Source organism: Carica papaya, chromosome 1, assembly GCF_054855325.1.
Source record: "Carica papaya isolate Zhongbai chromosome 1, ASM5485532v1, whole genome shotgun sequence".
Classification (NCBI taxonomy): Eukaryota; Viridiplantae; Streptophyta; class Magnoliopsida; order Brassicales; family Caricaceae; genus Carica; species Carica papaya.
In genome coordinates, this window is record NC_142309.1 from 15,613,968 (window position 1) to 15,627,202 (window position 13,235).

At 40.6% G+C, this 13,235-nt stretch overlaps 1 long non-coding RNA gene across 1 annotated transcript; it reads right to left on the reverse strand.

The window, feature by feature from the left end:
* Positions 1-5,797: 5,797 nt before the first annotated feature.
* On the reverse strand, positions 5,798-12,159 carry LOC148270361 (uncharacterized). The gene is made up of 3 exons (XR_015819329.1): positions 7,104-12,159; positions 6,569-6,903; positions 5,798-6,234 (listed from the first exon to the last, which is right to left on the reverse strand). It is a non-coding gene; the product is annotated as an uncharacterized LOC148270361 (long non-coding RNA).
* Positions 12,160-13,235: the final 1,076 nt, after the last annotated feature.

A 13,235-nucleotide genomic window follows, 5' to 3' on the forward strand; every position in this document is an offset into this window, starting at 1 on the left:
TTTTTTCCTTTTTCCTATTTGGTCTAGAAAGATGTAAGATGACCGCTCCCAGTGGATGACGACATCCCCTCTGACGAGAGTGGTATCGCACTCCCTATAGGGGTCACCCGTAGCTAAGTAATGTCGTGATTGTAGATATCTATTAGGGCCACTATGGCTGGTACGACTGTGGTCATAGATCATACCATGGTTTAGCTAGCAGGAAATGAGCCTGAGTAAATTGTCGTATCTATATCTGATATGATCATTCCACTTGTATAGTTGGAAATCTATATCTACCCTTAGAGATGGAAGTTGTAACAACTTCACGAAGCATGACATGAAAGTCTGAGCATATAATGATTTATTTAATTTTTTCTATTATCTAGCATGATGTGTATTTGGTTGTCTATATTAACGTATCGTTTTCTTAACAAATAAATGATTTTCCATAATGTGAGATAGGTAAACGAGGAGGTTAAATGGTATTAAAATAATTAACTTTTGAAATCTTACGATGTTAATTTAATACTGTTTTTTCTTACTGAGCATATGGAACTCAGTCTTTCCATGCCTCCCTAGATGAGGAAGAAAGTGAGTAACCGCAGACTGACCTACCCTTGGAAGTCTATGAGTATCATGTGGATCCACAAATCAAAGTGCATGACTATTCCCGCACTTTGATGAGTCCAATAACATAGTGAAAGAAGTGGCCTTTATATTTTATTTTTTATTTTGCAGCCACTTCTGACCTCAGTATATGTATGTATTGGAACTTATATGTATTTGTGAGGGATTCATAATACTTTTGTTCCGTTGCATAAATTTTATCATGCACTTATTATTCTGAATCTGTATCAGACACTCATTTGCTTTAATTAGCATTTGGGATGTCACAGGTGGTATCAGAGCAGAATTTTGTAGATCAAATCCGTTGCACTAAGGCTTTAGGTAGATGAACCATTTAGATTACCTAGGAAAGAAATAAGTTATCTTTTCAAGATTAAACCTCCAACTCGTGTCTTCCTTTTTTTTTGTAGGAATAACGCTAGAAAAACCATCTGTAGAGCGTACTAAGCGACTTGAAGCCCCGGATCATCCGACAAAGGCTGAATTTGCAGAATTTTTCCGAGCCATCCAAGGATTAACTGTAGCCATAGGACAGAACCAGACCAACCCTTGTCAACCCCCTACCCCCGAATTCCAAAACAAAGATTGGTCTATCTCTCACAATATAACAGAGTTTTGGAAACTTAACCCCCCATACTTTGAAGGTGGCCATGATCCTTTAAAAGCTAAAGCCTGCATCCTATAAATAGAGAAGCTATTCTCTATTTTAGACCTAACTGAAGAACAAAAAGTTCCTCTTGCAGCTTTTATGTTGAATGGTAAAGTAGAACACTGGTGACAACTTAAGAAAGAAGTCCTGCTTACCCCTACTATCTGGGAAGTTTTCATGGATACTTTCTTTGATAACTTCTTCCATGCCTATGTTTGGGAAAAGAAAGAGAAAGAATTTCAGGATCTCTGCTAAGGAAGTCTATCTGTAGCCCAGTATGTAGCCCGTTTTGTTCAACTGTCTAGATTTGCCCCTTTGATGGTCACCCCTGAAAGTCGAAAAGTTATGAAATTTCTCAAGGGCCTTTATGCTGACATTTATGACCGGGTCACAATGCTTAGACCCAGCTCATATGCGGAGGTGCTTGAACATGTCTAGTTGGCCAAAATTCTTATCTCGATCAAGCACCAACGCATTGTTCGAGTCTGTACCTAACAACAACCCCAACAACCTAGAAGGAGATTGCCTTACCCAATAAGAAACCTTCCAGATAAACGAACCAGAGTTACCCTTCCTCCTGCCTTACCCCCACCTACAACTCTACTTGAGCTAACCAACCCTGTTAGCATTGTGGTCACTCGCATTGTAACTTGCACTGTCGACATATCAATAACGTTTACTATCATTGCGGAAACACCCAGCACCTTATAAAGGACTGTCCCCAACGACCAATGGATGTAGTCCAACCCGTAGCATAAGGTCGAGTGTACCACTTTGATGAATCTAGTACCCTTCTTGATCCAGTCCTCATCCTGAGCATTTGCTTGTAATCTAGAGTTTAGATCAGAACCTTTAAGAAAAACACTAGTGGTGGAAACTCCCTCTAAAGGACTACTAGAGGCTCATTGTGTATTTAAAAACTGTAGGATAAAAACTTTAGGGATAGAGGTATGTGTAAACTTGATACTATTAGATTTTATAGGATTTGATGTAATATTAGGAACAGACTTGTTAGAAAAGTATAGAGGTATAATAGATTGTGAAAGTAAAATTGTAACCTCACGATCCCCGAAAAAGAAATAAAAGTTATTGTTATCATTTTTCTAACAATTGAATGAACATGAATATGGGCGCTGATCTTGCTGTATGTTCTATACCAATTGTTTGCAATTTTTTAGATGTCTTTCCCATCGAACTTCCTGGTCTACCTCCCCCACATGAGGTAGAGTTCTTAATTGAATTATTGCCTAGAACCTAGCCAATCTCGAAGCCTGCTTATCACATAAGTCGTGCTGAACTAACAGAGTTGGAACATCAGCTTTCTGACCTTATCACTCATAAATTCATTCACCTTAGCCATGAATCCCTTGGGGCGCTCTGGTGTTGTTTGTAAAGAAAAAAGATGGTTCCCTCCGACTATGTGTGGACTACAGGGAACTCAACCAGTGACCATTAAAAGCAAGTACCCCTTACCCCAGATCGATGATCTCTTCGATCAACTGCAAGGAGTCACAATCTTCTCTAAGATCGATCTTAGGACCGAGTATCACTAGTTAAGAGTTAAAGAAGAAAATATTCCAAAAATTGCCTTCCAGTGTAGGTATAGTTTGTACGAGTTCAGTGTGATGCCGTTTGGATTGAAATTGCCCTAATAGCCTTCATGGATCTAATGAACTAAATTTTTTGGCACTCACTAGATCAGTACGTCATCATTTTTATTGATGACATTCTAGTGTATTCCAAAAGCTGTGAAGAACACACTATACATTTAGTTGAAGTGTTGGAGACTCTCTGCCCAAACTAACTATATGCGAAACTAAACAAGTACTCTTTTTTATTGGATCGAGTTTCTTTTTCTTAGTCATGTAATCTCAAGGGAATGAGTTTCTGTAGACCTGTCCAAGGTGGAACTGGTGGTAAGTTAGAGTCTACCCATCAATGTGGCCGAGGTACATAGTTTCCTTGGATTAGCAGGGTACTACAGACGATTCATTGATGGGTTTGCCAAGATTGCTGTCCCTATGACTCGCCTCACCCAAAAGGTAGTACTCTTCGTCTGAAATTATGAGTGCAGTGAAAGTTTCATTGAACTGAAGCACCATCTCACCTTTGTTCCTGTGTTAATCATCCTTGATGATGTTGAGAGATTCCAAGTTTACTGTGATGCATTTCATATTTATTTGGGGTGTGTCCTGATGCAGCATGACAGAGTAGTCACCTTTGAATCCCGATAACTCAAAATTCATGAGCAAAACTACCCTACCCATAATCTATAATTGGTAACCATTATCTTTGCCCTGAAGATATTGCAGCATTACCTGTATGGTCAGACTTTTGAAATCTTCATTGACCATAAGAGTCTTAAGTATATCTTTTCTCAACGGGAGTTAAATATGAGGCAAAGAAGTTGGATGGATCTTCTGAAGGATTACGATTGCCAGATCATTTATCACATCGGGAGAGGGAATGTAGTCGTCGATGCACTAAGCCGAAATGAGCCTACCGTGCTGGCTCAAACCATGGCCTCTAGTTGGAAGATGATGGACACTGTACAATCGCTTTACCTTAACTACTACGACAAGGGCACCTATCTCGCCCAGATCTGAGCCATATTGGATCTCTTTATGAAGATTTGGGAAGCACAGGCCACGAACCCAGAACTCCCAAGAATCTAGGTAAGTTCACGTCTAATGAATCACCTGATTTCAGGATCTATGATGATGGACTGTTTAGATTCTAGAATCGAAATTGGGTCCTCATTGTTGTACATACAAATGTACTCAAGACCATCCCTTCTTCCAAGTTATCCATTCGTCCCTAGAGTACCAACATATACCGGAACTTAAAACGACAATATTGGTGGCCAGAAATGAAGAAAGATATAGTTGACTACGTCTCCCGATGCCTCACTTATCAACGAATAAAGGTAGAACATCAGCGACCTAGTGGCTTACTACAGGGTCTTCCGATTCTTGAATAAAAATAGGAGCATGTGACTATGGACTTTGTCACTGGATTGGCCAGGACCTGTTCTGGTCAAAATGCCATATGGGTCATTGCGGATAAGCTGACCAAGACTGCCTATTTCTTACCTATTCGAACCACAGACTCCATCAATAAGTTAGCCCGCCTATATGTTGATGAAATTATTTGACTCCATAGAGTTCCCTCATCCATTGTGTCCGACCGTGATCTCGGTTCACTTCTCACTCTTGGGACATCTTCAAAGAAGCTCTAGGGTTTGGGTTGTACTTCATCACCACTTATCATCCCATAAAGATGGTCAGTCAGAACATACGATCTAGACATTGGAATACATGTTGCGTGCTTGCGTTCTTGACTTTAGTGATAACTGGTATGCGTATCTTCCTCTTTGTGAATTCGCTTATAATAACAGTTATCATTCCAGCATCGGTATGGCCTCGTATAAAGCTTTGTATGGAAGGTCACGTCGTTTCCCTACTTGTTGGAGTGAAGTGGGGAATCAGCACCATTTAGGACCAGACTTCATTTAGGAGACCATTAAGAAGGTCGCAATTATACACAAGAATTTGGTAACTGCCCAGAGCCACCAAAAGAGTTACGCCGATAAACGTAGGCAACCTTTGGAGTTTGTTGTAGGAGATCAAGTTTTTCTAAAGTCTACCCCTACAAAGGCAAGATGCGGTTTGGAAAAAGCGGGAAGTTGAGCCCTCGTTGTGTGGGACATTTTTCGCATTAAACCTGTGGCATACCGCCTCGCTCTATCCTAAGAGTTCACAGGTTTACATGATGTCTTTCATGTCTCGATGCTCAAGAGGTACTACCCTGATCCTTCTCATATTATTCCTCGCGATGAGGTGCAGGTACATGCTGACATGACTTATAAAGAGATTCCTGTAGGGATTCTTGGATGGACCGATAGGGTCTTGCGTAAAAAGACAATTCCCATGGTGAAGGTACGATGGCAGCATCATACCCTAGAAGAAGCGACATGGGAGTTGGAGGACGAAATGAGAAAAAAGTATTCAGACTTATTCGAGATACATTTGGGGACCAAATTTTTTTAAGGTGGGGGGATGTAACACCCCGTCCATCACTATGCTTAAATGATTTGGAAACCCTATTTAATCGAGCCATTAGCCACGTTAAACTTAATTAATTTACACTACTTAATATTTATCGTATTTCATAATTTTGGTTAATTTTTATTGTAACGGCCCAGAACTAGAAGGAAAATAAATTTATTAATTTAATGCAAAAGTGTATAATAATGTTAGGGTTTACACTCCTTACACATAAATTTGGATGCCCAATAGGGCTACGAAAATGTCCTTTTCATAGCGATTCATAAAAAAAAAACGAAATAAGCATATGAAAATAGTAAATAAATGTTGTAAGGAGGTTAACCTCTACTAGCTCTTGATAGGATCCGGGGGATACCTACTTATAGCCCTCTTGCTGATTAGAATCTAGGTCTTGATCTTCTTGATTTGAAATGGTTAATAGGGGTGAGCTACACTAGCCCAATAAGAATATCACACTACTCACTGATACGAAAACTGAAGGTTGGTAAAAAAAATTATAAAATGACTAATGGAGCTCTTAATTTAAGTAAGTTTATTTATTATAAGAAAAACTATTTATTGCATATTTACAGTTATGAGATTTCTAAAACTACCTATAAAGACAATAACTCAAATAACATTATAATTCTTATACAAGTGAGTAAGAACAACAACTTTTCCTTTTTATCTACTTACTGATACCTCGGAGGTCCATAGGGATATTTCTCTACGCGTGAACCAAATATCTAAACTTGTCAATTATCTGGCCGTCCCCATACCCCATCCGGTATAAGGGTGAACCGGGCCGTCCCCATACCCTATCCAGTATGAGCGTCAAAAATACCATTCATCGATTCTCCGTCCGATATGAGGTGGCGTTCACATTAGGGTTTTCTATGTACCCAGTCCGTCCATCATCTCCCAGAATATCTAATAAGACAATTATTTATTAATTCACATCATCTAGTAATTTTTTATTTGTATATTAATTTCACGTTTCACAATCAACCATATATCATGCAAAACAAGCAGTATATGTATCAAGAAAATACAACTTAATCATTTAAATATTTCAATATATTATCATATATTTAAAGCTGTACAAGCAGATAATCGTTTAAACATGACAAATAAATAACTAACTGGTTTTGGCTCTATTAGTGACTTGTAATTATACCCAAAGTTTTCTATATTTCACATAATACCATATTATTAATTTTTAAGCTTCAATTCTATAACGGAGAATAGGGTGAATGATTCTTACCCGAATTGGTGTCCGAAATGCCATACTTTCTATTGCACCTCTTGGCGGTCCCTGAAATTTTTAAATTTTTCTGCAGAGATTAAACACGCTCCATGTACCTAAAAATGCCATAAAACTCCAAAATCGGTGTTAAAAATCTATGCCGTCCACAGTGGCGGTTTGCCTCGGCCTGGCTATTTTTAGCCGACTTTTCACATATCCCTGCAAGAAAGCACGTTAGGGAGCCTCGGTTGGCTAAAACAAATAAGGAAACTGAAACCCACTGGTGGTGGGGTTTCTGGGTACAGCGGCTCCATCGGCTCTCCTTAGCGGCTGGGATTCCTCCTTCGGTCAACCTACAGAAAACAGAACGATGAATACAATGGTGAAAAATTTGCATGAAATGGGAACCAAAAAAGGGCTGATAGGATGAGATTGCAGGTTTTGGGCCGCGGCGGCACTCCTGGGCTTTGCCCGTGATTTTCGGCTCATCCACCATTCGTTTTGCTTTGATATGGTCAGAAATCGAATTTCGAGCAGGTAGGAGAATTTTTACCTTTTTTTTGCAGTTGGAGGTGGCTCCGGTGTGGTGGCGATCGACGGTCAGTTTTCTTCTTCAGCGTCTGGTTCTTCTTCTTCGGCAAGGGGGGCTGGCAGCCAGGGTTCGGGTTCTGTGTGATGCAAAATATTTATACCCATCCTGTGTTAATCTGAATCGTCTATCGCAATCGATCTTGTCCGTTCGATTGTGCTTAAGGAGGAAATGAACCTGTATTGTTCATCGCGTTTGATCTCGACCGTTCGATCGCGCCTAAGGGGAAAACGAATATGCACTATTCATTGCATTTGATATCGACCGTTTGATCGCGTTTAAGGGAGAAACGGATTCGGACCGTCCACGCGCGCAGGATCGATCCTGGCCACGTGGCATGCTTCGGTTCGTCAGGGCTGCTCACTAGGCGGTCCTACGTGACTGAACTTTCTCTTTTTGAACTTTAATCCCTTATTTTTAATTTTTCTTTCAAAAATACCCCCCGAACTCATATTTTCACCCATTCTTCTTAAATTTATTTTTAATTTCATTCCTAATTCGTTTTTTCTCAAAAATTAAATTAAAATAAATTTTTTTAATTATTATATATATATTCAAAATCCGTAAAAATTATGACTGGCCAATTTCCAATCCCGAATGTTACAACTCTCTCCCCTTAAAAGAAATTTGGTCTATCAAATTTATTGTATTTTTGCTAGTCAACCAGCTGGGGATACTAGGCCTTGAAGCTTGATTCCAGTTCCCAAGTGGCTTCTTCCTGCATATGGTTCTGCCATAGGATTTTGATGAATGAAATTTCTCAGTTGCAGAGTATTCTACTATTTCGATCTACAATGTCTACCGGTACCTACTCATAGGATAGATCCTCCTAGAGTAAAAGGGGCTCGTGTGACAGGATGTGTGAGGGGTATGGGTTGTACTTGCATAACATAGATACGTGGAACAGATTATGAACCCTGGATAGCTCTGGAGGTAGTGCCAGTCTGTAGGCAGTCGTACCAATCCGGTCTAAGATCTCAAATAGTCCAATAATCGGGATTTAATTTTTTTATGTTGCCAAACCTATTGATCCTTTTGAAAGGAGTGACCTTAAGAAACACTCAGTCACCTTTCCCAAATTCCAAATCACTCCTCCGGGAGTCTGCATAACTTTTCTGCCTGCTCTAAGCTGTCTGGATATTCTTCATGATTTAAACTATCTGGGCCGAATAATTTCCTATTACCTACCTCTTCCCAACAGATCAACGATCTGTATGGTCAGCCATATAATGCCTCGTACGGAGCCATGATGATGTTTATCTTATAACTATTATTGTAGGTGAACTCTATCAGAGGTAGGTGATCATCCCAATTGCCCCTGAAGTCTAAAACATAAACTCGGAGTATATCCTCTAGTGTGCGAATCATTCTCTCCGATTGCCCATCGGTTTGAGGGTGGAATGCGGTGCTAAGGGATAGTTTCATTCTCATGACTTGCTGAAAATTAGACCAAAATTGAGAGGTGAACCTGGAGTCTCTGTCGGATACCACTGACACTGGGACTCCATGTAACCTGACTATCTCTCGGATATACATTTTTGCTACTTTATCTAAAGGGTCGGTCATCTTAATAGTTAAAAAGTGAGAAGACTTGAGGAGCCAGTCGATAATTACCCAAATGACATCATGTCCTAGACGTGTTTTAGGCAACCTTGTTACAAAATCCATTGTGATATGTTTCCACTTCTACTCCGGGATCGGTGATGGCTGAAGTAGCCCGTCTAGGCGTTGATGCTCCGCTTTAACCTGTTGGCATACTAGACACTTGGTAATAAAGTCGGCTATCTCCATTTTCATTCCGCTCCACCAGAATCGGGATCGCATACTTTGATACATTTAGTACTTCCGGGATGTATGGCAAACTTAAAACTATGAGCCCCTGCTATGATGTCTCTTTTTAGTTCACTGTCATTTGGAACACACACCCTGTCTTAAAACTTGAGCTATCCATTGGTAGAGACTCGAGATTCTAGATGTACTCCCTATTTTACATCTTTCTTGAGGACAACCATGGTGGAATCGGTTAATTGTGCTTATCTTATTCTTTGGATCAATTCGGGTTAAACAGTCAGGCGGGTCAAACATGCAACATTCTTTAAGTCCTGACGTTGTATCTGTTATGTGGCCCCTATTACCCTGCATTAAAAAACCATTAGGTGAGTTAACATACCTGCACTTTTTCTGCTTAGCGTGTCAGCTACTACGTTGTCCTTGCTAGGGTGATATAAGATATTACAATCATAATCTTTGAGGAGCTCTATCTAACGCATCTTATGTATATTTAGATCATTCTGAGTGAATATGTGTTTCAAGCTCTTATGGTCAGTAAAAATCTCAAAACTCTCCACATATAGGTAGTGGTGCCAAGTCTTCAAGGCGTGGATAATGGTAGCAAGTTCCAAGTCGTGGGTGGGGTAATGTTTCTCATGACTCTTCAATTGTCTAGACCTGTAGGCTATGACCTTGCCATGCTGCATCAGAACACAACCCAGTCCTAGGTAGGAGGTATCACTGTACATTGTATAACTCCCTATCCCACTCGATAAGGCCAACACGGGTGCAATAATCAATCACTTCTTGAGTTCTGTAAAGCTCCTTTTGCAGTCTATGTTCTATTCAAACTTAACGTTCTTCTTTATGAGTCGGGTCAATGGAGCGGCTAGACAAGGAAAATCCTTCTACAAACCTGCGGTAATAGCCTGTCATTCCCAGAAAGCTACAAATCTCCTTAATCGATATCAATTTCTCCCATTTAAGCACTGCTTCAACTTTTTCGGAATTCACTGATACTCCATCCCTTGATACGATGTGCCCTAGAAAGGTAGTCTGCTCGAGCCAGAAACCACACTTGCTTAATGTGGTATACAATTTCTTCTCCCTGAAAATCTGCAAAACCTGAGTCAGGTAGTGAACGTGTTCCTTTCTGCTCTGGGGAGGGGATACTTGTTCTTGATCCTGACCCTGTTTAATCCGCTATAGTCAATACACAATCGTAACGTCCCGTCCTCATTTCCTTGCAAATGTGACTTTGGTACCCCAAAGAGATACACTATGACGGATGAATCCACTGTCTTGTAATTCATTGATTTATTTTCTCAGTTCTTCTATCTCAATATGGCTCATGAGGTAAGGGGCTACCGAGATAGGCTGGGTGTCAGGCTAGAGATCTATGGTGAACTCAACTTTCTTGTCCACCGGCAGTCCGGGTAGTTTGTCAGAAAACACATCAAAAAAGTCTCGGACTATCGGAATCTCTTGAATGCAGACTTCTTTATTAGGTTTCTCTAATATAGAAAAGACCACAGAGTTAAACACTATGAAATGAGGAAATTACATTTAAAATTTTTATTAACTTGTAACGACTCTTCATTAGGAGGGTTGAATACAAGTTTCTTATGGAAGCAATCTACGGTGGTGTGGTACGCCGCTAACCAGTTCATCCCGAAGACTACATCAAAGTCCCACGTGTCAATCTTCATTAGATCCACACTTAATTTTTCATCTACTATGTCTATGATACAAGCTCTATATATACTCCCATAGTAGTGTCCTATTTTCAAGAGTGGACACAAATAACACAGAATTAAGTCTTTCTGGTGATACATTTAAGTTATGTGTAAAAGTGTGTGAGACAAACGAATATGAAGCACCAATATCAATCAAAATATGTACAAGGTGAGTATAGATAGTGTATGTACCCTGTATCACGTCCGAGTTGGCTTCAACATTCTATTGAGTGAGATTGTAAACTCTGCCCTGGATAGGAGGTATGAGTTAATTCTGGTTCCATGGGCACTCTCTCGCGTAGTGTTTGGTACTTTCACATATGCAATAGATATTATTGAGACGATAGCAGGGTCAGTCCCTATGATCCTTGCCACAATACTAGCAAGTCCTATCGCGTCCTATTACTGGAGTCTGAGGAGGAGCCTGAGTCACTGGCCTAAGCCTCTTATTCTGCTGAGGTGGTGCAGTGGGTGTTGGTTTATGGTGTGAAATCGGGGTCTAGGATTCCCCATTGCTGAAGGAAAGATGTAAAGGTTCCTCTCCACTAACTGTGCCTTAGTCAGAATGGCTGAGTAAGTACTGAGCTTAAATACGTACAGTTGCTGTCTGATCTCAGGGTGGAGGCCCCACTCGAACTTATTTGCCTTCCTTCCTTCATTCATCATGTTCTTAGGGGAATACCGGCCCAACTCTAGGAACCTTCGAGCATATCCTGACATAGTCATCTCACCCTGGACTAGGTGTGCAAACTCCATCTCCTTCAAATGTCGGAGGTGCTCTGGGAGGTACTCTACATTAAAGGCCATCAGGAACTGTTCCCAAGTGACTGGAACGAGCAGGGTGGCCTACTTGAGTTGTCACCAGCGACCTGCCTCTCCCACAAGCATGTAGGTGACAAGTATAACCTTATGTTTGGGAACCATCCCAAGAGTCGCGAAAACCTTCTCTATCTTAGCTAACTAAAACTCGGCCTCTTTAAAAGAGGATGCCCCTGCAAATGTAGATGGGTTTAATCTCTTATACCTCTCAATATAGCTAAGGTCCAACATGGGTGGAACTGGGTCCCGTGGAAGAGGAATTGGATTGTGCTGGAGAGGGACCGGGTGGTCTTGTGGCAGTGTCAGATGATTTGGTGGAGGCACTGGGTTGTACTGTGGTAGTACCGAATGATGCGGTAGAAACACTAAATTGTGCTGTGGTGGTGTCGGATAGTATGGTGGGGGAGCAGGGTTGTATCGGGGTGGCTCCGGATCTTCCTGCTGCAAGAGTGGCTAAAAGTGTGGCAGCGAGGGAGGGTCAGACAGCTCCCTCCTTTCCTCCTGGGCTTGCTGGGCAGAGATGAGTCTCTCCACCATCTCAAAAAGTTGGTCGACATCCTCTCGAAGTGAGCTATCTCGAGCTGCTCGGTTTAGTGGAGGTCTTCCTCTCCTCATTTTTTGTACCTGCATTTCACAAGAAAACGTTGAGTGATAATTTTGTATTTTGGTATTTTGAAGTCTTTGTGTAATGAATGGTTCCGAGAAATGCGACTTTGATACCGATTGTAACAGCCCGAAACTAGAAGGAAAATAAATTCATTAATTTAATATGGAAGTATATAATAATATTAAGGTTTACATTCCTTAGATATAAATTTGAATGCCCAACAGGGTTACAGAAATATCCCTTTCATAGCGGTTCATAAAAAAAATGAAATACGCATATGAAAATAGTAAATAAATGTTGTAGGGAGGTTAACCCCAATAATTCTTAATAGGATCCGGGGGACAGCTACTCATAGCCCTCCTGCTGATTAGGATCTAGGTCTTGATCTTTTTTATCTGAAATGGTTAATAGGCATTAGCTACACTAGCCCAATAAGAATATCACACTACTCATGAATACAGAAACTGAATGGTCCGTATTCTCGAGAATTCAACTTAGATTTCTACGACTTGGGGAACCTTTCCTTTCTTAGGTGACCCATACCCAGTCTCTCGATTAAAAAACGAGGTGCTTCTATCCCTTGTTAGCATTATGGGCATAGGCTTTGTTCTGTTTTTATATGTGTTATCGAGTCTTCTCATGTATGGCTTTAATGAATTCGACGCACTATTTTCCATCTGTACTTTTTACTTCATGCACAGGAATAGAGGTTAGATCTAATGAAGTCGAAGGATTAAACCGAATACTACCTCGAAGGTTGATATTCAGGTGGAAGTATGAATACTTCGGTTGTAGGCGAACTCGATCATAGGTAGACAGTCTTCCCAAGTCTTCAAATTACGGCCTACCACGGCTCTTAAAAAGGATGTTAGGGTCCTATTTACCACCTTAGTTTTCCCATCGGTTTGGGGGTGACAGGTAGTGGAGAACAGCAACTTGGTTCCTACCTTTCCCCACAACACTCTCTAAAAATGGTTAAGGAACTTAATGTCCCTATAACTCATAATGGCCTTAGGTATACCGTGAAGTTTGACGACGTCCCTAAAGAACATATTGGCAATATTTATGGCATCATATATTTTGTGGCATGCAATAAAATGGGTCATCTTACTAAAATGGTCTACTACAATAAATACACTATTATGACCTCTCTTATCCTAGACA